The sequence below is a fragment of the Choristoneura fumiferana genome, chromosome 3 (assembly GCF_025370935.1).
Source record: "Choristoneura fumiferana chromosome 3, NRCan_CFum_1, whole genome shotgun sequence".
NCBI lineage: Eukaryota > Metazoa > Arthropoda > Insecta > Lepidoptera > Tortricidae > Choristoneura > Choristoneura fumiferana.
In genome coordinates this window covers 7,820,624-7,844,696 of record NC_133474.1, presented here as the reverse complement: position 1 = coordinate 7,844,696, position 24,073 = coordinate 7,820,624, and the positions used below count along the sequence as shown (strand labels likewise).

At 36.1% G+C, this 24,073-nt stretch overlaps 1 protein-coding gene across 1 annotated transcript in view; it reads left to right on the top strand.

Annotated features, from left to right (window-relative positions):
- Positions 1-321: 321 nt before the first annotated feature.
- Positions 322-24,073, top strand: part of LOC141426453 (LIM domain transcription factor LMO4) — a 186,135-nt gene continuing 162,383 nt past the window's right edge. Inside the window, exon 1 of the mRNA XM_074085360.1 lies at positions 322-570. The gene's annotated coding sequence lies outside the window, so the exon portion shown is untranslated. The remainder of the gene's footprint in view (positions 571-24,073) is intronic.

The following is a 24,073-nucleotide window of genomic DNA, read 5'->3' as shown; positions in this document are numbered from 1 at the left end:
CTAACTCCATCGGAATGCAACGGTTTTGTCGCGGCTAAATTTGCTAATCGCCGATTCATCAGCCAATTTAGCTGTGAATGATCCGCCGGCGGGCGCTTTTGTGCCTTGTCCTCGATTCTAATTGAAATTTGAAACTATTTCGGGCACAGGACAATGCGGCATTGTCCGCGTGTCCGGCGGTGTTTGCTGGCTTTATTAATTCAGGTGGGCGTAGTCCCGGGTGGGCGGGGGCCTGGGCGTGGCTTAGCGTGGAAGACCCGCCTACCGGCGCCGCACAGTCAGCCAAGTTCGGCGGCCGTATCGTTCAGTCGGTCTGGCGACGCGACGCTAAATACGCCGCTCGTCCTGCGTTCGGTCAGCGAATGAACTTTGTTACGACGCTAGTTCTTGAAACTCTAACTATTGACTAACTTATTTATATTTTATTTCTAGAATCTAGGTTTATTATATTAGATAAGGAACTTTGTAGTGAGTTGGATAAGTGCCGGTGGGCGTGCTTCGAGGGAGGTGCCACGTGATTTTGACAGTTCTGATACTTCTCATCGCACTGCCCAACACACGCGTTTGAAGGTGAGTTGTGTTGTGACAAACATTCAAGCAAGTGACATAAAATGGATGCTATACCCAATTAGTTATAATATCTCTACAATCATTCTAATTTTCAGTTGGCAAAAATGAGAAAATTTGTTTGGTAGAGATTCAACATAATTTATAGAATAACTAACAAAATGACCCTCTATTAATCACCAATATAGCGAGACATACAGAAACAGCTGCAAAGGAAAAAAAACAACGCTATAGAGCAATTTCTTTCAGGAAACCTTATTAACAGAAAGAAGTAAGGAATAGATAATAGCAGGTGTTAAAAATACAACACTAGTAAAAACAAATAAAAAACCTGGCTAAGTGTGAGTCGGGCTCACTGAGGGATTTGTACAAATTTGTATGTAGATATATTATGAATATCCAGTGTTAGTAGAATCATTCTCCTAAGTAAAATATATACAGTGTGGGATCATTTTAGATGATTACTGACATAGGCAGGCAGATAAAAAAATTAAGATTTTCAGACTTTTCTTATAACACACACTACCTTCATTACACATTTTAATCTAGGATAACTGGAAGTACTCTGTAGGATTTCTTAATGACTACATCATTGTTATTTACTTTGCTTAGAAGTTTGATATTTTCACTATCCTAAGGGTAGCAGTAGCAGACTTGGGTATTTGACATAAATTTCAGCTTGATACCTCCGTATCCTGAGAAAAAGAGTCTTGACGATGGACAGATGCATGGACAGAGATGTGCAAAATACTTTAAAAAAAGTATTTAAATACAAAATGCAATACTTTTATAACTTTGCTATTTGAAATGCAAAATACAAAATACTTTTGATTTAAGTATTTTAAATACAAAATGGGTATTTTCAAAATATTATTCAAATAAAATACTTTTATATGAAACTGGTTTGCGCGCGACTTAGCACACGTAAACTATTCGATCTGGTAGTGTTGTCAAGGTAAGGTAAGGAAAGAAAAGAAAGAAAGAAAGAAAGAAGAAGAGAATGTATTTTGTATTTTGCATTTCAAATACTAGTATCTTTGTGCATGGAATGTAAGCTTAATACTTACAGCGAATAGGTTTTACGCTGCAGTTTACATATTACGATTGTACATATTTTTCACATTATTTCAAAGTTTCAGAACGCAATTTTTTTTCAAGTTCGTAAGTATTTTAAGCCCTATCTAGTGTTCATTTTAGGCACCAGCTCTATATTATTATTATATTATCTCTTATATTCCATCCCTTCTATTTATGTAAGTCATGGGTGAGCGAAAAAAAAACAAGTTGTTCAAAATAGCATATGAATAACAGAGACAGATAGATCTTTTAATTAGACCACGTGTGCTATGAGTGGTGTACTTCATGAACAGTTAATTGGACAATAAAAATCAAGTGCTGTTAATTAAGATTTCTATATTACTATTTTTTACAAGACTTGCTGAGTAGACCGTGGGCTTTAATTAATGGCTGGTTCTTTTTAATTTCCCTTACTGTTAATTGAATAAAAAAACTTAATGTGGAACCCACGCCTGTTATCGTTATTTAAAATGCGAGTACTTTAATAAGTACAGGTAAGTACATAAATATACGGAGCAGTAAAATTTTATCTTTATTACCTAGGATCATATCAAATATTGGATAATTACACATAAAACTGCAGGGTAATGTAGGTTTTTCCGAAGAGATCGTTTTAAAGCGATAAGACCGCCTGTTGTCTGCGATACTTTTTTTGTGTTCTAGTTTAGCTCATGTACTGCTCTGTGGTATAAAATAATGAATATATGAATATGTATTTCTACTCGTAGTCAATCCAGCTGTTAACTCTTTTTTATCGTTCAGTCAATGCTTTCTTTGTCTCGTTTTATCGTCCCTTTCGCTCTAACTGTCGTATTTAACATCGTATCCACGTAGTACGACAGTTTACGATGTTAAAATTTCCTTCTGAAGTTTGTATTTATCATACTCATAAAAGGATTGCCGAATAGAATAGAAGACCCTGACTACAAAGCTTGAGGTCCTGGGTTTGAGATCAGCAAGTTACACCTTTGGCCTCATCTGCACTTAACATCAGGTGAGATAGAGGTCAATCACTGTCGGTTATATGTATAAAAAAGGTCGGGGCAGATATTTGCATGAAAAATATGAATGCTTGTCCTGGAGTCTAGACTCCTCTGTGTATTTAATAATCTATCTATTAACTGAAGCATATATAGATAAGTCAAATTCACCCAAAATGTCGCTTAAATCAATTTGGCTTTCAACCCTCGATATACGTTACTTAATTAGTAGGTACCCAAAACAGAAACTTTACTTATTTGGAACTAGGTTCGTGATATTTAGTTATTTAATTATCATGAGAGCGAACGTGGATTATTCTCGTATCTGTAAGAGTCGTTTTACATACATACATGAAGAGTCCAAGGGCCGATTTTTGACAACGCATTCACAAAAACATCATTCGGACATACTAAAAATATAAAACAGTTTCTACAATATTACGGCTTCAATAAAATTTACGACTAGCTACCGAAATTAATTACAGTTGTAAGTCTCTACAACCTACTCTATTCGTGTTGAAAATCCAGCACATTTTTTAATTATTTTCAACCATGATAAAATCGCCCCTGGCTGCAAATAAAAGTTTCGCCTATAAATTGATTTTTGTTACATCTACGCCATAATATTCTTACAAAATGTTTCTGTAGGTATGTAGTACTTTTGTTTTAATATTTAATCTTCACATACTCGTACACGCTGATATATAATCCGAATTTGTTTTGGAAGCTGCTCCCGATGAACCTATAATTATAACATCGAGCGTGGAAAGGAGAAACACTTGAAGCGACATTTATATACCTAGGGCAAATATCATCGTTTTTTCTGAGTCGTTTGAGCCGGTTTACAAGTCAATCGGATGACTTTATGTCGATTAAAATATCATAAAAAAGGTTTACATTTTAAAAAGAGGTTTCTGAAGAGGTTCCTCAAATTCTGATTTAAATGTAAGAAAGCTTTATATTTAAATCAGAATGTGCTTTGGCTGCTGCAGCTTTCAATGTATTTATAATTAAACCTATTTTTCCACAGTGTCCCATTTATTTAGGTTTTAAAAAAGTCTTAAGTTCCATTATGAAAAATAACGAAACTCTTATCCCATTTCGTTCCTAATTTCTGAAATGATTCTGTGTCATCTGAGTGTATCTTCAAAAAGTATCGCAAACGTTCAAATATATTTCTTCCGCCTTGAATCCAATTTGTCCCGCCAGAAATAGTGGAGCGATCCATTCCGAGCTAATTCGGGGGAACAAATCAGTCATGAAGTTTGGATGCGCCCGCGTTTTTCCGTGGTAAAAATGCCGCCCAAACCGTGTCGCCGCGGCAAGCCCGCCCTGCGTCCCGCCCGCCAGGGTTGCCAGAACGCAAACCCAATTAATAGACTAAACAGAAATAAAATAAAACTTAGAGTAGGTAATTCAATTTCTTCCGAGAAGGGTAGTTAGTCTAAAATATGAGTGAGAGTGACATTAAAAAGTACGTTGAAACCGGGTAGGTAATTCGTTATATCTCCTGGCAAATAAAAAAGACAGACTGACTTGAGTCCGAAGAGGAAGCCCGTTTTAGTTAACTTTAAAATGTGCTTTATTTTTTGTATTAATAAATTATTTCTTTCATAGAAATAAAATTATTCTTTTTATTACTTAGTACTTAGGTACCTACTTAAAATGATTGACAACTAACTTCGGATGAAATTCGAGAAAAATCGTTCACAATGTTTTATTTTTAATTTTAGTCAAATTTGCCGTGAAGAAGCCGGGGTGGCCTAGTTGTTTGACCTATGGCCTCTCAAGCAGAGGATCGTGCGTTCAAATCCAGACCTTTGTGTTTTTCGAAATGCATGTGCGAAATTGACCACGAGCTTTACAGTGAAGGAAAACGAAGAAACCTGCGAAGTAATTCAGAGATGTGTGTGAAGTTCCCAATCCGCACAGGACCCGCGTAGTAACTACGGTCCTCTCATTCTAGGTGAAGCCAGTGCCCTGCAGTGGGACGTATATAGGCCGAAATCTGAAGTAAATTTACATTGGTACTGACAAGCTTAGCTATTACAAAAATTAAAAATCCCAGCGTATTCCATTAAAAGTCGGGGTTTTTCAGTCCGCTGGCAACCCTCCAGCTCAAATGATCGCTGACAGTGTCGATCGCGTTTTATTGAGCCGCGATCTTTTAAAGCAATCGGGGATCGTTCTGCCATTCCTATTGAGTGGGTGCTTGCCGCGGTTTTTGTCTACGCCGACTTTTTACCCAGCGTATTTTTATACCGTTCGGAAAGACAATTGTCATTCGATGAGTTTCAATTGTTTTTGTTGAAATTTTTATGAGGTTTGGAGAAGGAGAAGTTGATCATGTCAACGTTAACGTTTCGGTCTGATTTATATAGGTAGTTGCGGTTTGAGTCGCGACCCATTAAAAATCCTTTTTCATCTCTCCTGTTCGGAAAGTTAATTTTCATGGGTAGTTAGCCGGGTGGAAAAGTGCGTTTTCATCTCTAGGGTGGAAAGTATTTTTTTTTTTAATTTTTCGTTTAGCCACGGAGTCGAGGATAATTGAGTTATGTTATGTGACACTTTTTTTTCGGCATGGCCATCTAGATGCACGTCATGATCAGGCAGCTTATGCAAGTGGATTGAACGCGAACATCCGTTTGAAACAAGAAATTGATTATTACATCGGAACACAGATCCATCATCCTTAGTAAGGAAGAGATGGAAGTCATTCGTGAAATGCGAAAGAAGAGAAATATGGATAGTATTCGTATATATTATATATTGTATATATATATATATATATATATATATTAATAAGTAATAAAAGTCAAACTTCTTCGTTCGGCCCAACTCGATTTTTTTTTATAGTCAGCCGTGGCAAATTGCCAGGTCGAAAACGTACCGTTAGAGGTTGGATATAAATAAATTCAATTTATTATTATTCTCATTTTTTTTGTAGTATTTTACTTTCCTCACAGTCGAAATGAAAAGTAGACTGTCTAACTCGGGTGAAATTACCCATTTCCCCTCGAACTATTGGCGCTCTGACTTCATTCGAGCGCCAGAAATATCTCGGGTACAATGGGTCACTTTCCACCCTTGGTTATCAATGCTCATACAGTCTGTACTTAAACTGGAAACGTATTTAAAAAGAAAATTCTCTCTTTTAGGATCAGGCGTCCACAGCCATCAGTGGGATGAAGTGAAGTGAAATGGTGTGATAATTTCGTTAGGCAACCCGGAGAGAGAGAGAGATACTTAATTGTGTTCTAGTTAAGGCCTGTGGGAACTGACACGGCCATTCATTGATCAAAGTTCCATAATAAATAAAAATAAAATAAAGCTTCAACGTAAACAGTGTTAGTTTAATCACCTTAGGTGTGCCTTAATTATCCCATGTTTTAGGCATGACAATGACATGTCATATGGCGTCGCAGCCGCATCAGGCTCGCGTTACAAAGCGTGTAATGAGCGCAACGCGCAACGTCCCGGGAACGTCACGTGCAACGCCGCAACGTCACACAAAGGGAACTAACGGATCTGATCCGCACGATAAATTAATATCGATATGAAGTGAGCTTACAACAAGATAATTATGGCATAGAATAGAATATACAGTAAATATTACTCCGTAGGTATGGAGTTTGAAAGTACTAAAATTGGTAAGTAGATATGGTAATATTGCTTCAGGTGAAGCAGGTGCTTGTAATGTACTCATTTATACTCACTTTCTTGTTTAAAATTGCTTGAGAGAGATCGATCTGAAGCGATAAGGTCGCCAATTTATTTCTCCTCTTGTAATTTTTTCTTCTCTATGCAAAGCCGAAAAAACAGAACCGCGTAGTAGGACCTTTTCATAACCAATTTCTGTTTTACTGTTTGTTGTATTGTATTGAACTGTATGAGGACTATTGGAAGTATTTAGAACATACTCGTAGATATAGGCCTGTACGTTGAAGGAGAGCATCAAGCAATTGTTACCAAAGCTTGTATCTGGATACAAAGACCGACTACTAACTTATTAGTATACTTAAAATAAATGTATAAAATGCGCTATTTTATCCGTGTTGTTTATATCCGTTATAGTGGATAGATATCGAGACCTAAATTATTGTAAAATAAAGACTGAAAATGGTTTCATGTCCACAGATTACAGAAAAACCCACGAAAAATCCTACGGTATTTTTTACAAGTTTTTATTTAGTTTCACCTGTCCTCTTGTCTGTCTGTCTATCCGTCTGTAATCAAATCTTGAAAGTCAAATTTGACCAACTTCCAGTACCTAGTCAGATTGACTTGAAATTTGGAATATTTATGTAAGTCGCGTGACAATACAATAATCTAGTAGTGACATCCTGGTAGTCCAGCCAGAATCGTCTCCGCAGGACGAAACTCTTCAACGGTTAATAGCATAGACTTGAAATTTGGTAATGCAAAATGTAATTTGGGTGACAATGCAAGTACAGTCAACAAAAAGTACAGGCAGAAAAAAAAACTTGTATTAAAAATGAAATTTTTATGGTAAGGGTATGTATTTGTTTAAGTCTGTCTATGTGATTTTCATTATAAGTTGACCCAATGCTGCGTACATTTTGCTTAAGAGCAGGGCTCTGCTAACACTGAATGTTCACATACATGGACAAATTAGTGCAGAAACCTCGATGTGCGATTCCGATTCGCACTGTACTAAATACTAATGGACTGTGTGCACCAAATATAAATTTAGTGACTTACTGATTGTACGAGTACTTATTTTAAGTTATTTTTCTTAAATTAATTTAAAAAGAGGAACACTAATCGACAATTGCTGGAAAAATACATTTCTATTTAGGTAGTCGTTTAGTTTTTTTTCTGCAAGTGGCCATCTATGGAGGTCAGGAGGGGCCTTTGCCCAGCAGTGGGACCCTATAGGCTACTTAAAAAAGTGGCTATCTGGTTGAGCGAATGCTACTAAGTATTAGATTCGATTACCTACCTTAAACTTGGTAAACTATTTTACATATGACATTATTTGCATCAAATGAAATAGTATTTTCAATAAATAAATAAATATAAATATCATGGGACACTTGACACCTATTGACCTAGTCCCAAACTAAGCAAAGCTTGTTCTATGGATACTAGGCAACGGATAAACATACTTATGTAAATAAATAAATATTAAACATCCAAGACCTGAGAACAAACATTCGTATTATTCATACGAATATCTGCCCCGGCCGGGAATCGAACCCGGGACCTCAAGCTTCGTAGTCAATAAAATGCATTTTAAGATAGTAATTCACTTAAAGTCCTAAATATTACTATGTATAGTTACGTATTTCATTAGAAAACCTTTCATGTTAGCTAACAAAATTTATAATTAATGAACGCAAGTTTGCATTACGCTGAGAGCATTATAAACACATTACAAAGCTGTTCAGCTCGCCAGTTATGAACTGTAGTACGTACCTAATTATCTAAATTACAAGTAATGGGATATGAGGGACGTTGCCAAGTATTTTAAGTCTTTACTCTTTGACTACGACTTTACTTACAAATAATTTATGGCAAAGTCGAATTTTAACTGAAACTTTTGGAAAGTAAGTAAGAAAATCGGCCAAGTTCGACCTCACGCACCTAGTTAGGAGGGTTGCGTACAGTCAAGGGTCAAAATATGTCTAAACCAAAAAAATTATACGGATAGGTACGAATAATAAAAACATATAAGACCGTTATAAAAAAAAGACAATTGACTGCAAATGAAGTGCGGTAAAAGGAGACTCCGCGAGGCAGCTTTTTCCGTCTCCAACCGTACAAAAACTAAGTATATTTTGACAGAAGTACAAACTGACACGTCGGGTGAACTATCAAAAAGTGTCATTATACTCCCACGAAGTTGACCTCTCTCCAAGCGCCATAGTATACCAAGTGCTGTCTGATGTACCTATAGTAAGAGGTGGAAATGTATGGTTTTTACATCACCCGTATACCCGATTATCCGGGTCCTTTAGTTTACGAAAATATTGCTTTATGTGCAGTATGGGCATTCGATAAATCCCATCCAGCAGGATAAAGCCAGTTGGATGAGGCTATAATAGAGGCAATAGGGCTCAAAACTAAGCCAGACTGCGGCCATTCCGGTAGCTTTCATCCACCCTCATTACCGTTTGCATAAATAGAATGATGATTTATTGTAAAGTTGTTTACACAGGAGGTGGTTTCTGGCTCGAGGATGATGGTAATCACGGGCAATCATAAACACAAAAATGTCCGGGGCATCACAGGAACACGGAGCTTTGCCACTTGCTAGTTATCAGGAACATATTGCGTATTGACCGAAATCAACTGAATGTAGCAAGAATTGTGGTATTTTACGCGTGTAACCAAATAATACACAACAATCTATGACGTTCATCTATCTATATCTATAAAGGTGTAACGTTTTTATACAAAGCGTGCTCCTTATTGCGCATAACATCAATTGTCCTAATATGAATTCGCATGTTATAATTTGTGCATAACATCGAACTTGCATAATTATAAAAAAACATAAAAAATATTTAGCATAATAATGAATTCGCATAATTGAAATATGCATAACTTTATTAACTATAACTTTAATCATTATAAAATGAATTCGCATAATTTTATCAAGCAAGCTTGGTCAGGCAAAACTGACTCGGTTAGGTTAGGTTAAGAAGGCTTCGATGTTATGTACTTTTTTATAACAGTCCGATAATAGATATTTTCACATAGTAGTTCACTTCTCAGATCTAATTGAGTAAATAAAAAAAAATATATTTGTTTAATACTTAATATGCAAAGTAATGTTACGCTTATTAAATTTATGCCGACTAATCGTTATGCCAGTCCACATTATGTGTATTCAGTTATATGATGATTAATAATTACCTATACGAAATAACGTTATGACAACTTCAATTAGTAATATTAATTTTATACGAATTAATATAGACCCACAATTTCACGAAACCCGTAAAATAATGGATTTATTGGAACAGGCTGCTAAAGCTATAAAACCAATCCCAGCCTTTAGTGCTAGCTGTCCTGAAATAACCTGGCTATCTATTTAGAGCTTAAAATTAAGCTACGTTGTGACTAGATGGAGCAATAACAATGAACTATTATCCGCGCAGACGAAGTCGCGGGCTTAACATAACAGAAGCTAATAATTACTTACATACTAAAAACGTTTCACAACTTCACATTAGTAATATTTTTATTAGGAATTAATTACATTTGTTGGAACAGGCGGCTAAAGCTATAAAACCAATCCCAGCCTTTAGTGCTAGCTGTCCTGAAATAACCTGGCTATCTATTTAGAGCTTAAAATTAAGCTACGTTGTGACTATGATGCAACAAGAGCTGTCGGGTGGAGCTCATAACAATGAACTATTATTTACATGCATTATTTAACGTACTTAAGTACAGGAAATGTGTATTAACATTTAACAGCAAGCTGAATTTTATTACTTACATACTAAAACTCCCTTTTCACATTTATCACATTAGTAAGGATAATGTTAGTTAGGGTTAGGATATTTGTGTTAAAAATAGGTTTTGTTAGGAATTGTTATTATTCCACTTTCGATTTTTTTTAATGACCGTTCTTCAAATAGATGTTTCTACTATACATTATTACTATTAATTACTGGTGTGTAGTGTACATATGAAATCATAATAATGTGTTGGCATTTCCCCACTTATTTACAATTTTAAAGAAGTATAAAAAACATCATCATCATCTGAACTTAACATCAGATGAGATGGGGGTCAATGACGGTCAGTTTTATATAAAAAAACCGGCCAAGAGCGTGTCGGACACGCCCAAAATAGGGTTCCGTAGCCATTACGAAAAAATTAAGTAATATTTTTCTAAGGATTTCGTATTTTATACGGAATCTTCCAAGTTTAGGTATATTTTATACCTTAGGCTGCTATTTACTCATAAACTACTAATAATTCTCAAGCAAACTTAGCCGTTATAGTTTTCCTGGAAAGTTTGATATACTTACTACCATCCTGAATTTTTTCAAAGTTTTTCACCCACCGCTTTAGATTTTAATGAAAATTTGCACTTTAAAGTTGAATATTTCGCAAAAATATCAATGACTCGAAAAATCGTCTTAGCAAACCCCTAATGATTTTAAAAGACCTATCCAACGATATCCCACACTATAGGGTTGGATGAGAAAAAATCATCCCCACTTTACGTCTATGGGAGGTATCCTAAAAAAATATTTTTTTAATTTTTAATTGTACTATTTTGTCGGCATAGTTTACCTATATATCCGTGCAAAATTACAGCTTTCATAGCATTGATAGTCCCTGAGCAAAGCCGCGGACGGACAAACAGACAGACAGACAGATATGGCGAAACTATAAGGGTTCCGTTTTTGCCATTTTGGCTCCGACACCCTAAAAAACCTAATGAGCAAATAATTCTTCGATAGCAACTATCGACATCGAAAGCAAAATAATCGTCGACACATCGTTAACTATCAAAAATCGTTTAGGTGTCCTTATTATGTACCCGTCAAAGGTAAAGCAACAATATCGAAGCAAAGTGCGATTTCTTTCACAAATGGATCCGAAGCGATAGTGCGCGTTGTTTCCGAGTAACAAGCGCGAAAGGATTCCGCCCGCATTAAAAACGGATGAATGATGCTAAATGGTCGGGTACGTGCGGGCGGCGCAAACGCGGCGGTTAAAAAGCTCTCCGAGTTCAACTGGTTAGAATAGTACCGCTCAAAGCACTTCCTTCATATTTGGCTAGTAATATCGAAGTGTACAAGGCGTCTGGTTAATTTTGACGTTTGATATTAATTATTTATTTTATTTATTGATTAAACATGCACAAAATTCGGGTCTCCGTATGAAAATTCAATTCAATTTCAGATCACGAAATTCCTGGGCATATCATGAAATGGCGCCATTTCATAAATTGGCTAAGGGACATCCGCCATATCGTTAAAAACTCACCGTTTAAAGATCTGCCTAGTGACGTTTAGGCAGATCATGAAATTCCTAGGCATATCATGAAACACCGCCAAATATCGGTTCTGGCGCTACGCCGGCCGCTGCCGTGGCACGCTCGCTTCGCTCGTCGTACCTAAATTTTTCTTTTTTTCGACATATCACGATGTACCCGGTATAGCGCTAGAAATCGTTGCTCTAATCGATCTGCGGTACCTATTGTTTCTCAGGCACATCGTGATATGCCTGGCCAACTTTTAGGCATATCATGAAATGTCGCCATTTCACGATGTGCCTAGGAATTTCGTGATCTGGCGGATTCTACGATGGGCTGCCGACATGTACATTATGTTATTAATTATGTATCTGAATAAGTGTTTACTAATACAGGATTATTATTAAGTCCTTGTAGGCAACTTGTAGTGATGAAAATTTTACGTCGTTATCTTATTGCTTTTAAATGTAGGTATGTCAAAATGTAAGATTTTTTGAGAATAATTGTCTAACATTCAGGGCAAAAAAACAGTACTTTTTTAGTCATCATTTTTAATTTTTACCAACAGAATTTCTACAGATATTATCACTCCAGTACATGTACTGCAAACTTACATGTGTTGCATGCAAACTGCTAATTGTGTAGCAATTAACTGTCGTATTTTTTAAGAGAGTTTGTGGATATACATACATAACTACTGAAATGATATTATATTGTTTGATTCCGGTAAAAAATCTCGTATTATCTGTGCATTGTACTTAACTTATTATTTTATAACCTTTTTGTAAAAGTCCTTTTTTTACAATAACCGTATTTCATATAGTAATAACAAAAACAAAAACAATATAATATGAAAAACACTATGTAGTGTCTGTTACTGTAGGTATCATATTATTATATAATATAACAAAAGTGCTGACTACCAAATTTTTTATATTTAATTAAAGCCCTATAGATAATATTTTTTGTATTACCAGGTGTTTATAAGTTTTTTTTACTTTCAATGCAAGCATGAATGTAAGTTGTCTCCGAATCTCGCAAGTGTCTACTTCTATAGTGATCTCTTGGCTTGAAAGGTGGTATTTGCAAGTAGGTACATTCAATTTAAGTGCAGATAGCAGCAAAATCATGGATTTAAATTAAAATTCTTACAGAAACTTATTCATCATTTTTTTAATACAAATATTTGAGCGTGCCACCCGCCCGTGCGTCGGGGCGGGCGGCGATTGGTTTAGTTAGCAGGCAGCGCGCCGCCTCATTTGCTCGCCGCCGCGACTTTGTTAGCGCTCTTTTCATCCCAACACCAGTTCTAACTATCCCTTAAAGCGAAAATCGGTGCCATAGATGCAGTTAAGTAAAAGCGATTTACCTAGAATGACTTTTGTGGAATATGTGTGATGTGATGTAACTTGTGGAGTATCGTGTATACAGTGTCTTATTTCAGTCGTTTGTTTACGTTCGCTAGAATACTTTAAGTTATCGTCGTTATTTGAAAAGGTTTTATTAACTAATATATTTAATTTTTAATAATGATATTTGATTATGATTATACAACAATTAATGTAAGTCAATCAATCATAAAGTATGAGAAAAATGCATACCTAATGCTTAAAAACAATGGTCGCCTTGTATGTTAAAAATAAGTCCCTTATGTGACATTAAAATTTGTGCAGATACGAGAATAATCACCATAAAAAAGTACTTCTATTGTTTTCTATAATTATAACACCTCGATTGCGCGAACGTAGGGACGGAGTCGACACGGCAGCGGAGGCGCGGAGTTACGCGACGTGCGGCGTGCCTCTACCGGGGCCCATTAAAAATAATCGATGCTTGCAAAAATATCGAGGGCTTTCCACTAATGATATCGCGCGGGAAAACAAAGCGAACGGGGTCGAATCGTGCCGACTAGTCGAACGGTAAGGACCGACTAAGCTGGGTTTGGACGCTAAAAGCCCGAGTGTGAGATTTCGGCCCGTCTCGAGTTTTCTTCTCATTAATTTGCAGGCTAGGAGTGTCGTTAATCAATCATACTTGCTGTGGGTTACATGATTTTTATAATATTTAAGTTTGAAAGGTCTAACGTGCATTTTTTTTAACTAATTCTTAGAGACACTCAGGTATATAGATATTTATACTAGTTGTTTTAAATGGGATAGTATATTGGATAAAAAATATTACAATTAGACCGTCGGTTAGATTATTAAAAAATATTCGACACAATTATTTTCTTGTGTGAATCAAGCATAAAAATTACAAAAATATAGCATGTTAACAGGAGAGGTTTGTGACATCATGTCTAAGTAAAAAGACGTGTAGATACCAAGGCGTGACGTCACACGAAATTTGGTCGGGCTATATTTTTATCATGTTTTGTTTAGTAATTGAGTTACTTTTTTGTTTAGTGGTTTGACTGAACAGTGAACACCCACATTTTTCAGGATATTTAGGGTTCCGTACCCGAAGTGTGACAAATGGCACTAAAAAAATCAGTTAAAAACATAATAGGAGCGAGGTTTAGTCATACTAACCCAATAAAATGATGAAATATTTTGCATTGGCTTGATAACGCCTTGTCTGTTAGGTAGTTCCAAAAGTTGAAACATAAAATAATTCGCAAAAAAATATGATGCAACACAGTACCTACAAAACTGTTGTAACAAAGACACATTGACATTCGGGAAAACTTTGCTTACTATGTATACTAGCTACACAGATAATATATAACCGTTTTCAAATATATAGATTCAAAGACGTTAAAACACCCCTGCATTTTACGATCTCAGTAACCGAAGTTTATTTCCCAAATTTAGTGTTTAATAAGTTAATTCACGTGGAAGACGCTCGCGGCACCGCGCCCGCGCCTTGTTTTTCTTACAAATGAAATTATTGCGCGAATAAAATATTTTACTGTCTGTCAATTTGGCGGGCTTTTCGTCGAAATGTTCCGCAGATATTAAGCAGAGGTTAAATTTTATTTGCACGGAGTTATTGCTCGAATGTCAAAGTGGAGTTGGATTCTTCTCGGTTCCTCCTCATTATTAACCGCGTGTGAAAATGACTTGAGTTCAAATAATAAAGCTTGTGTATTCGACGAATTAAGGGTGTCTGTGTACCAGATGGAAAAGTAGCGAGAATCTCAGAAGAAAAACTGTTTTTTTTTAGTACCGACAACGGTTTTCTTTTGTTTAACACATATAAAAACTTTTTCAGGCGCTGCAATCGTCCGTATACGAGTATGCGTTCAAATGCTTGTATTGTTATACTTTATGCGTAAAAACAGTTAAAATGTTGACAGTGGCACTGAATTAAAGTAACGAAAACGCATTTATGCGTTGTGAGCAGTGAACGTGTTTTACGGTAATAAGTATAGAAAGTTTTCGAGTTTTCCCATTCCTATGAGTTAATGTTAGAGCAAAAAAATAAATAGCGTAAGTAGATAGATTAATTAATTTAAACTGGTTCAGCTAATTTACTAGAATAAGCGTGACAGCGAAATACTCGTATTTAAATTAAATTGCTGTTATAAATTCGTTTGGGCTAGATTTGTGCACTTCGGTTTGTATGTTTGTTTGAAATGAGACGGAAATATAAAGATCCAATTAAGCTAAGTTACGGCGCTGTTGTGTGTTATTTATGAGAATACTTTTTAAGAACTATTTCTTGTTTATAAAGCGAGATTATGTTATTTAATATGTTAGTGTGATTATTACAGCTAATAATGTGACATAGCGCTTATTTTTAAGCAGTTATTAAATCTATGAAAATAAACAATTGAGATCAATCCTAAACGAATATATAGGTATCTACCTACGTTTATATAGGATATAAATGAATTGCCTAAATTTATGTAAAGTATGCGCTTAACTTTCGAAGGACAGCACCGAATCAGATAATTATGTTTTTGTTGTGTTCGTTATTGTCGAGAAGGTTTGTGCGTAACAAAATTAAAAAAAAAGACTGGAACAGAGGCGAAGCCGTGGGCAACAGCTAGTCTACTATAAATACATATAGGTATGTTGATTTCAAAATAATTGCTGTGTTCTTATGGATTTAGTTATCCTGTGTTGTAAGTAAATAACAAGAAGGTAGATATATTTTATTCTTTTACATTTTGTAAAAATATCCTGTTATATTTTTTAAAAGCGCTTATGAGCTACAATCAAAGTCATTAACGTTTTGCATTGTGACTTACGACGGTGTATCACGTTTGAATGATCTACGATAGACCGGCGCGGGGGTACGCGGGGTGGGGCACGGAGGGGAGGGGGTGTGCAACAAAGCTGGCGTATAATTGGTGCGTCGTAGTGGGCCAGCCGCGGGCGAGCATCGTTAGCCTTTCTTTCGTAGACGCGGTTTTGTCCGGAACGGCTGCTTGCTAATTAACTATGAAATTAATTGATGCAGCAAACTTTGCGAGTGAAACTTGAATTAATTGGCACGTCCGGCTTCAGCCTAATTAGGAGCCCGAGGCTTTTCAGTATCGCGCTCATTCAAGCTGTGAAAAACACACAAAAGTGTTGTGAGTAGTGAGCGCGGGAGTTTCTGCTCGGATCGAATGTGGATGCGGTTTTTTATGTGCGCTGCGGATTGCATGATTCTGATGTAGGTACATACATTAGTAGTTTTTTTTTATTCGACTGGATGGCAAACGAGCAAGTGGAGCTTCTGATGGTAAGAGTTCACCACCGCCCATAGACACCTGCAACACCAGGGCGATTGCAGATGCGTTGCCAACCTAGAGGCCTAAGATGGGATACCTCAAGTGCCAGTAATTTCACCGGTTGTCTTACTCTCCACGCCGAAACACAACAGTGCAAGCACTGCTGCTTCACGGCAGGATTAGCGAGCAAGATGGTGGTAGCAATCCGGGCGGACCTTGCACAAGGTCCTACCACCCCAAAGATGCCTGTCCTAAGATGTAGAAAACATGAGACAACGATTTGACAGAGGTGTAGAGATTTATTAACGACAGTCTCAAACCTCGCAAAATTACCTAACCTTATATGCATCAATCTCAGTGAGAAGTGGAAGAGGTTCAGGGTTGAAAAAAAAAATTTTTTGTAACTGATGGATGGCTGTCTCATAAGTTTTGTAAGTCTTCCTAGGGCAGACATTATTTATTTCTTTATTTGTCTATAAAAAAATACAGCATTATAGTTTAAACACCAATGCGCTGTAAAATTTAAATTATACAAAAAATATTAGACTAAAAAATATTAAAAATAATTAGCTAGTTTCACTATAGCTGACAAAAAACATTTGTTTCTTAGTCATAATATACATTTTTAATCTGGTTTTTTTAATATACCGTTGTTTTGATTTCATGATCGTAATAAGTTTTTAATTTTAATTTTATTTTTATTCTCCTTGTTATGTTTAGTGTCGTGAATAAAAATGTTAATCTCTCTTTCTTTTTCTTTAATTCTTACAAATCGCAAGCAATGAAAATCAGCAAAACCGTAAGGGTAACTGAATACAAAATGTTACAAGCGCTTATATCCGACGGCGCAGGAGTCGGACCCGAGGCGAAGGCACCTCCATAATTATCATACATTACGAATTATCGGAAATGACCGCCTCCCATGTCCCTAATTGTATGTTACCATGCCTCATCGGAGGTGTACCTGTAATGAATAGGTTCGTATTTATCAATACTATTATTAGCCTCGAGGATGAATCATGTTTATGGGCCTTATTATGGATAATTAGTTTGGAAAATAAACATTATTCTGATAATTATACTGACAGGTCGTATTTTCATAGGTAGATAATTTGTAATAAGTACATTATGTTACAAATTGCAGAATTTATTCTTACTACTAAATACCTAAGGAGTTAGTTTTTGCCATGTAGAGAAGGCGTATGATACCTAGGTAGAGTCAAAGGAAATAGGTACGGTCAAGGACTTTTATTCACGAGCCATCATGGAATCATTTCACAGTAAACCTCATGTGTGTGACATTGCATTAATTGTCAAGGAAAATCGTAATGACTTTTTCTGTGAAAAGGTTCCATGTTGGCTCATGAAGTCCTTGACCGTATTAGATTAAGTAGAAGCTTAATTATGTAACGCACTTGGAATTACAACCACCACTTCTTTCTATCACACGACATGGGATGATAGATAGAGATAGCGAATCAATCAATGCGATTGCGAACGCCCGAATGTTAGACAATAAGGCCACAGGTAATTTTGTCATAAAAAACAGGCGACAGGTGCGAATGATGATTCAGTCTAAATTTTGAAGCCCTAACGCCGTAAGGTCAAATTACTCATCGTTTGTATATAACGTTTGTTAAATAGTTAATAAATCAAATTTCAGTCCTACAAAATAACACTGAAGAAAACTTAGAATAACTACGATTTCAATACACAACAAATATCAATACGTCTCATTTGAAATAAAAAGCAATTTGACACAAACAAAAAGTAAAAATATATTTTAGGTATTTTACCACTCGTAAGCTCGTAACATACAATTTGTAATAACATTTTATGTTACGATATTCTTTTTTGAGCACATCATTTAATACTCGTAGTATTTGAAACGTGAGTGCGAATCAAAGTGGAATAAGCCTGTTTGGGGACGCTTCGAGCCGGTCGCACAAACTGAAAGATGTATCTCGGATGGAACATCCTGTAAATGTGGGTATATTCAATGCTTATGATTCCAAACATTTATTTCTATGTCATTGTCGCGATGGGTGGCTAAAATCTTGATGCTGTCTGATTCTAGGGACCCTTGAATAGGTCTGTCGTTATAGTTAACTACGTGCTTCTTATAGTCTAAGATCCGAATATAATACGACCTTCATCGAACGGGTTAAAGGATGAAAAGTCTGTTATATTAAATTAAATATGTTATACATTGCAAGTGGATTGATTAAAAAATTCCTGGCTAAAGTAAAAAAAACACAACCGTCATGCAAATTCGAACCAGATTTTTAGCAGCTAGGTAAGTAATCAGATGTTTTGCTGTGTGCGTGTATTTGTTTGCGTGCGTAGTGAGCTTTTGGTTCCCGTTTCGATAAATATTTTTACAGGTACAATACTCTGTCTGTATGTCTGTCTGTTACCTCTACAGATTGATTTTTATTAAAAGTTATTTTCAAAATAAACCTTATCACAGAGAAAAAATGTAACTAACTATCTTCAACTTCAACGTAACTGCTACCAATTACTAAATTATAAAAAATTGAGCCTTATCACTAACTACAAATTTATATTAGCTAAACAGAACAGATAAGTCTCGTTTAACTCACATGTAAGTAGAAATACAGCTTTTAAGCCAAATAACTTTAATACTCGTGTTATTTCTCATAGTTATTTTACCTGAAGTGACCGTTAATGGCGGTGGATTGCAGAATCGCCTCGTTAGTGCATCGAGGGCCCATTGTCGCGATAAAGCCCTCGATTCAGCGATAACGCTGCGCTTCTGGAGCATTCTGTAGATGGATCATTGAAGAAGTACCGTCACGGTGTCGTTGGCATCGTTTAATTATAGCCTAGGTTAACTCGTGCCTTGATATTGTAAAGCCTAATCAAATCTCTCTATCCTCGTCATATACCGTAAGGTAGAAAGAAATGGTGAAAATGATTGTTATTCCAAGTGCGTTAGACAATAAGGCCTATGGTGGGGAGACTTACAACTCTAACCCCCTGTTTCACCATCCATTGACTAAATTTATTTGACGGATAAATGTGATGCCGTCTCTGTTTGTTTTGTTTGAATAGACGAACACAGCATCACATTTATCCGTCAAATAAAATTAATCAATGTGTGGTGAAACAGCCCCTAATTATTAACACTAACGCTTACCATTAAGCGTAAGTGAATACAGTAGTAGATACGTACACACACAGTACAGTAGTAGTTACAGTAGTGGTACAAAAGTAGTAAGTAACGCTTACAATTAAAACGTTTCTGTCTCCCACACAAGAGCCCTAAAACAACGTAAACGTCATTATTATTGCACCGTCCCAGCATTTGGGCACGAAGTAACAGAGCAACTTAATAGTTCACATTCGCCCTTGTGCCAACAACCTGCGCTAATTTATGCAAACGAGTTCGCATCATAGCCATCGCCGGGGCGGAGTTGGATGCTTTTCTTTCCAACTAATTATAAGGACCGTTGGGAATTCAAATCTCTGTATACTTATGTACCCTTTTGTTGAAGTTTGAATATCGATTGTAAGACAAGTTCCCAACGCACCTTGACGATAGTTCTAAAACCTTGAACAGGCTTTATAGAACATGTATACCTCACCTACCTATATGTTTCTCATTTTTAGGGACCCGCACATCAGTTGGCAAAAACGGAACCCTTGTATGACCATTTTGTTGTCCGTCCGTCACAAAAGGGGTCTTTTCTCAGGAACGCGCTGAGGTATAAAGCTGAAATTCATTTCAAATAGAAAACCTGATTCTGCTACCTCTTAGAGAAAAAAAAGTTATTTACATGCAAATTGCCGGGGAATCAAAAGCTAAGGTCCTAGAAACTTGAAATTTGGAATGAAGGTCGCTTTTATATGTGCTTTTATATGTAGGACGATCAACATGAAAGACCTTAAAATCTTAATTTTTTTATGTCTGTCTATCTTAGTAAGTAACTAACCTAAAATAAAACTGAATAACCGTGCGCAAGGCTGCCTCGGACATGGACAGTTATTTTTATAAAACAGTTATTTAAAAAAAACGAAAGGTACTACATGTATCTAAGAACTGCTATGGAAGTTAAGTCAGTTTTCTATTTTGAAACCTTAACTTGTCTATACGAACACGTTAAGACTTACAAGAAGTCAATAATGACTGACTACTTAGTATCATTATTTCATCAGTATTTTATAACAAAAGCGCCTCCGAAGCGGTAACGTTTCGTGTGCTCTGTCTACCCCATTTGGGAATACGTGCGTGCTGTTTGTGTTGTGTTGTGTATTTCATAACGCTAAAAATGACTTTCTGACAAGTTTCTTGCGGCGCATTCTTCTTGGCAATGATGGTTTTCCGAAAGCGCTGGTAGTTTAAAAATTGACGTGTAAAAGTGTTTACTGAATAAATGATTGTTTTTTTTTAACGTTACTTTTATTGGAACTGACAACCGCTGACTGAACAACTTAATTAATCTGGTAAGATAAGACATATCCGCGTAAAATAAAAATTAAGGTTTAAATGTATAAGATAACGTATGCTTTGAACTTCGTAATTATATAGCTATATACCTAAGTTGGTAAACAGCTACAAATTTATTGGTTATTGCAACCAATAAATTTGTATTGAACTATCCCCAAGTTGACACGTGTATTTGGTAGTCAATACTAAGTCTAATTTAACACTACTTATAAAACAATTTACAATTAATTTGATGACAGACACGACAATTTGTCAGTCGCAACCAAAACAACATTAACAGTCGAACAATAAGCCATTAGAGAAGTCATAGAAATTTTCCGGTTATTTTCGATTCTCACCGATTGTTACGTGGCCGTGGAGACGCAACGCGGCGTCGAGTGGGGTCCATGGCCTATGACGCCACGGAATAGTATATTTATGGTATATTTGTGGTTTATTTACGACCTTTATTATGCGCGTGATTTATTGGGTGTCGCGAGCGGGCGACTCCAATTAGCAAACCTTTTACTTTTTTTAATAGCCGTCGGCCGATGTTAACGTGTTTATTCGTCCGGCGAGATAACGATGGTGTTAAATTAATTTAATTAACGTAAAACAGTTTATTTATGTTCGTTATTAAAACGAGAAAACATATTTAAACTTTAAAAAATCGGATATTTATTATTTTAGTGTTCTAGAAGGAAAGGTGCATTTTACTTAGTGAAATTGATGTTTATTGTCATAAATTAGTATGAATAAAGTGACGCGGACTGCGCCGGCGCCGGGGCCGCGGGCGCGCGTAAATCACGCGCAACCGCTTATTAAGTTGTTATGGCGGCCATGTTGGGCCCACGCGTGCGCTCGCGCGTCCACGCCCGCGACCACGTCGTGGCCCTACAACTACAACTCTATCCTCGTCCTGGCAAACCCTGGGAAATAAACTCTGAATAGTGTAATAACATTTTATGTTACTGTTTCTTACACACAGCCATTTCCCGCTGTTTGTCATGGTGCTTAGAAGTAACTTATTACGCTGCCTATTACATCAGGATATGTTTAGAGAAATAAATCATTGCAAGACAATGCTTTAGCATTTATTATTTGTATGATGTTGTTAAATACAAATAATAAAAAAACAATGTTAACGCACTGCCGGTGTCGATGTGTCATATTTGTCGACATCTATATATAGAGTTCAGAAGAAAATAACAATGGAACACTAAATTACCTACTACTATAAAAACGACCAAGTGCGAGTCGTCCTCACGCACCATGAGGTCCATATATCTCTGAAAAGTCATCCGAATGCAGTTCTGTGCTTCTGTGTGTTCTGTGGTTATAATAGAAAAAGTGAGGTGATTTCTGAGAAAAAATCTGATTTTTCAATCTCACTAATCCCACTCCCACTATTTCCACAATATTATAAACGGGAAAGTTTGTAGGTCTCTGTGTTTGTTACTTCATCATGTCTAAACCGCTGAACCGATTTAGGTGACATTCGGTACCTATACAGATAGTTTGCGACCCTGGGAAGGACATAGGATAGTTTTTATCCCAAAAAATTGCATATAGTTAGTACGGGATAGTGTACCTAAATCGAATTCTATGCGGACGGAGTCGCGGGTAACGGCTAGTATATTGATATTTTACACTTAGTAAAAATACGTAATAATAAACATTATCACCAAATTCAGAGTTCATTGTGTCAAAAAGAAAGTGGCGTGACGCCGTAACAACTCTATTCTCATCGGGTATCGTTATTTTCTTACGTGGCGTCAACGATAGCAATTAATGAAACTTTTGTACGTACCTACTTGACTGCAAGGTGTTGCATTCGAAAGCACACCTACCTAACTCACGCTTCTCTCGCTTTTCGAATTGCCTAACGAAAATATTTACTTCGCGCCACTGCTAATGTTATAAAATCCTTGTTTTACTCAACGTTAGGCATTAGTTGGCTTTCAACATAATTGGCCTCATACTTTGTTAAAGTCAAGGGTAATTAATTATTCAGATGCAATTAATAACCTATGTAGTGTGGTGAAGTCTGAACCTGTTTTCTAAATGTAGCCGCGATTCCAATGACAAATGTACGATTTTTATCAACGTTAGAAGATTTATTAATATTATGTTACGCAATTCCTGCGGCTTTATTTCGCCTTAATAATTAACGGCTAAATTATATCACATTACATGTTTCATTAAGATAAGGATGAGTTATTAGTTCGTATTTGGTCACTGATTGGAACTTGAGAAATAAAAAATTAACTGGTTCTTGAAGGTGGAAAAGTTGCATCGTCAAAATAGTTTCAAAATTCGATACTTATTCATTTTAAATAGAATTTAATACGTGGTATAGTGTGATAGTTATTGTGATTATTAATATCGTATAACGTATAGTTTTGTGTATTTATGTCCAAGCAATTTAGCTAACTTTCCACTCAGCTGGTTAGTGGTAGAGTTGCTTTGCAGCAACCAGCAACCCTTTGGCATTTTAGTTGGAGTGTCTGTATTGTGCAAGAGCAATATCTGTGAAAGTTGTGTTCCTTTGTATAAGACTATAGAGGCAGACAACAATGAGCCGTTTCAAATTAGCTATCGATTTATCTGCGAATGGTTTTGGCGGCACTTCGGGCGTTTCCCGGTATGCGGCGCAAAAATGCATTCTTGAATTTAATGCGAGACATTACCAAATGGTTGCGGGCGATACAACAATGTTGTAATATACGAGAGTTAGGGCAGATGTGTTTGATTTTTTCTGTACTTCGTTTGTCACTTTGTCATTTTGCTTCGACTGCAGTAAAGGAACAAATATCTACGGATTTGCAGTTTTACATAACGGTTTTGTATTACAAAAAACTTTATTTTAACTAATGGATCAACTAATTGATTCATTATTTGATGGATATGTCAATTGCATGTGCAGATAACTTAATGATTGGCTGATGCCGATTTTTTAACTTCATACTTGTAAAAAAATGAAAGAAAGAAAGAAGACATTTATTCACATTCACAAAAGCACACAAATACAACAAAATCAAAACAAATAAAACAATAATAAAACAATGAATGATTGATCGATGAATGATTCATTGATCGATGATTGAAATAAGCAATGATTGAATGATTAAATGAAACAAAAAAGAAATCAAAAATGCAAACTACACGATTTTGTGTGTCCCCGCAAAAGTGAAAACCTCAGTACTATACCTACCTAAAATATACCCAACTTTACTGCAACTTCTCTTTATTGCACACCAACACATAGTAAGCAGTACAGAAAACACAGGTATATACAAAGAGATTTTCTAAGTCAAGCAATAGGCGGCCTTATGCTTCAGAGCGATCTCTTCCAGGCAACCCTTACAATGTAC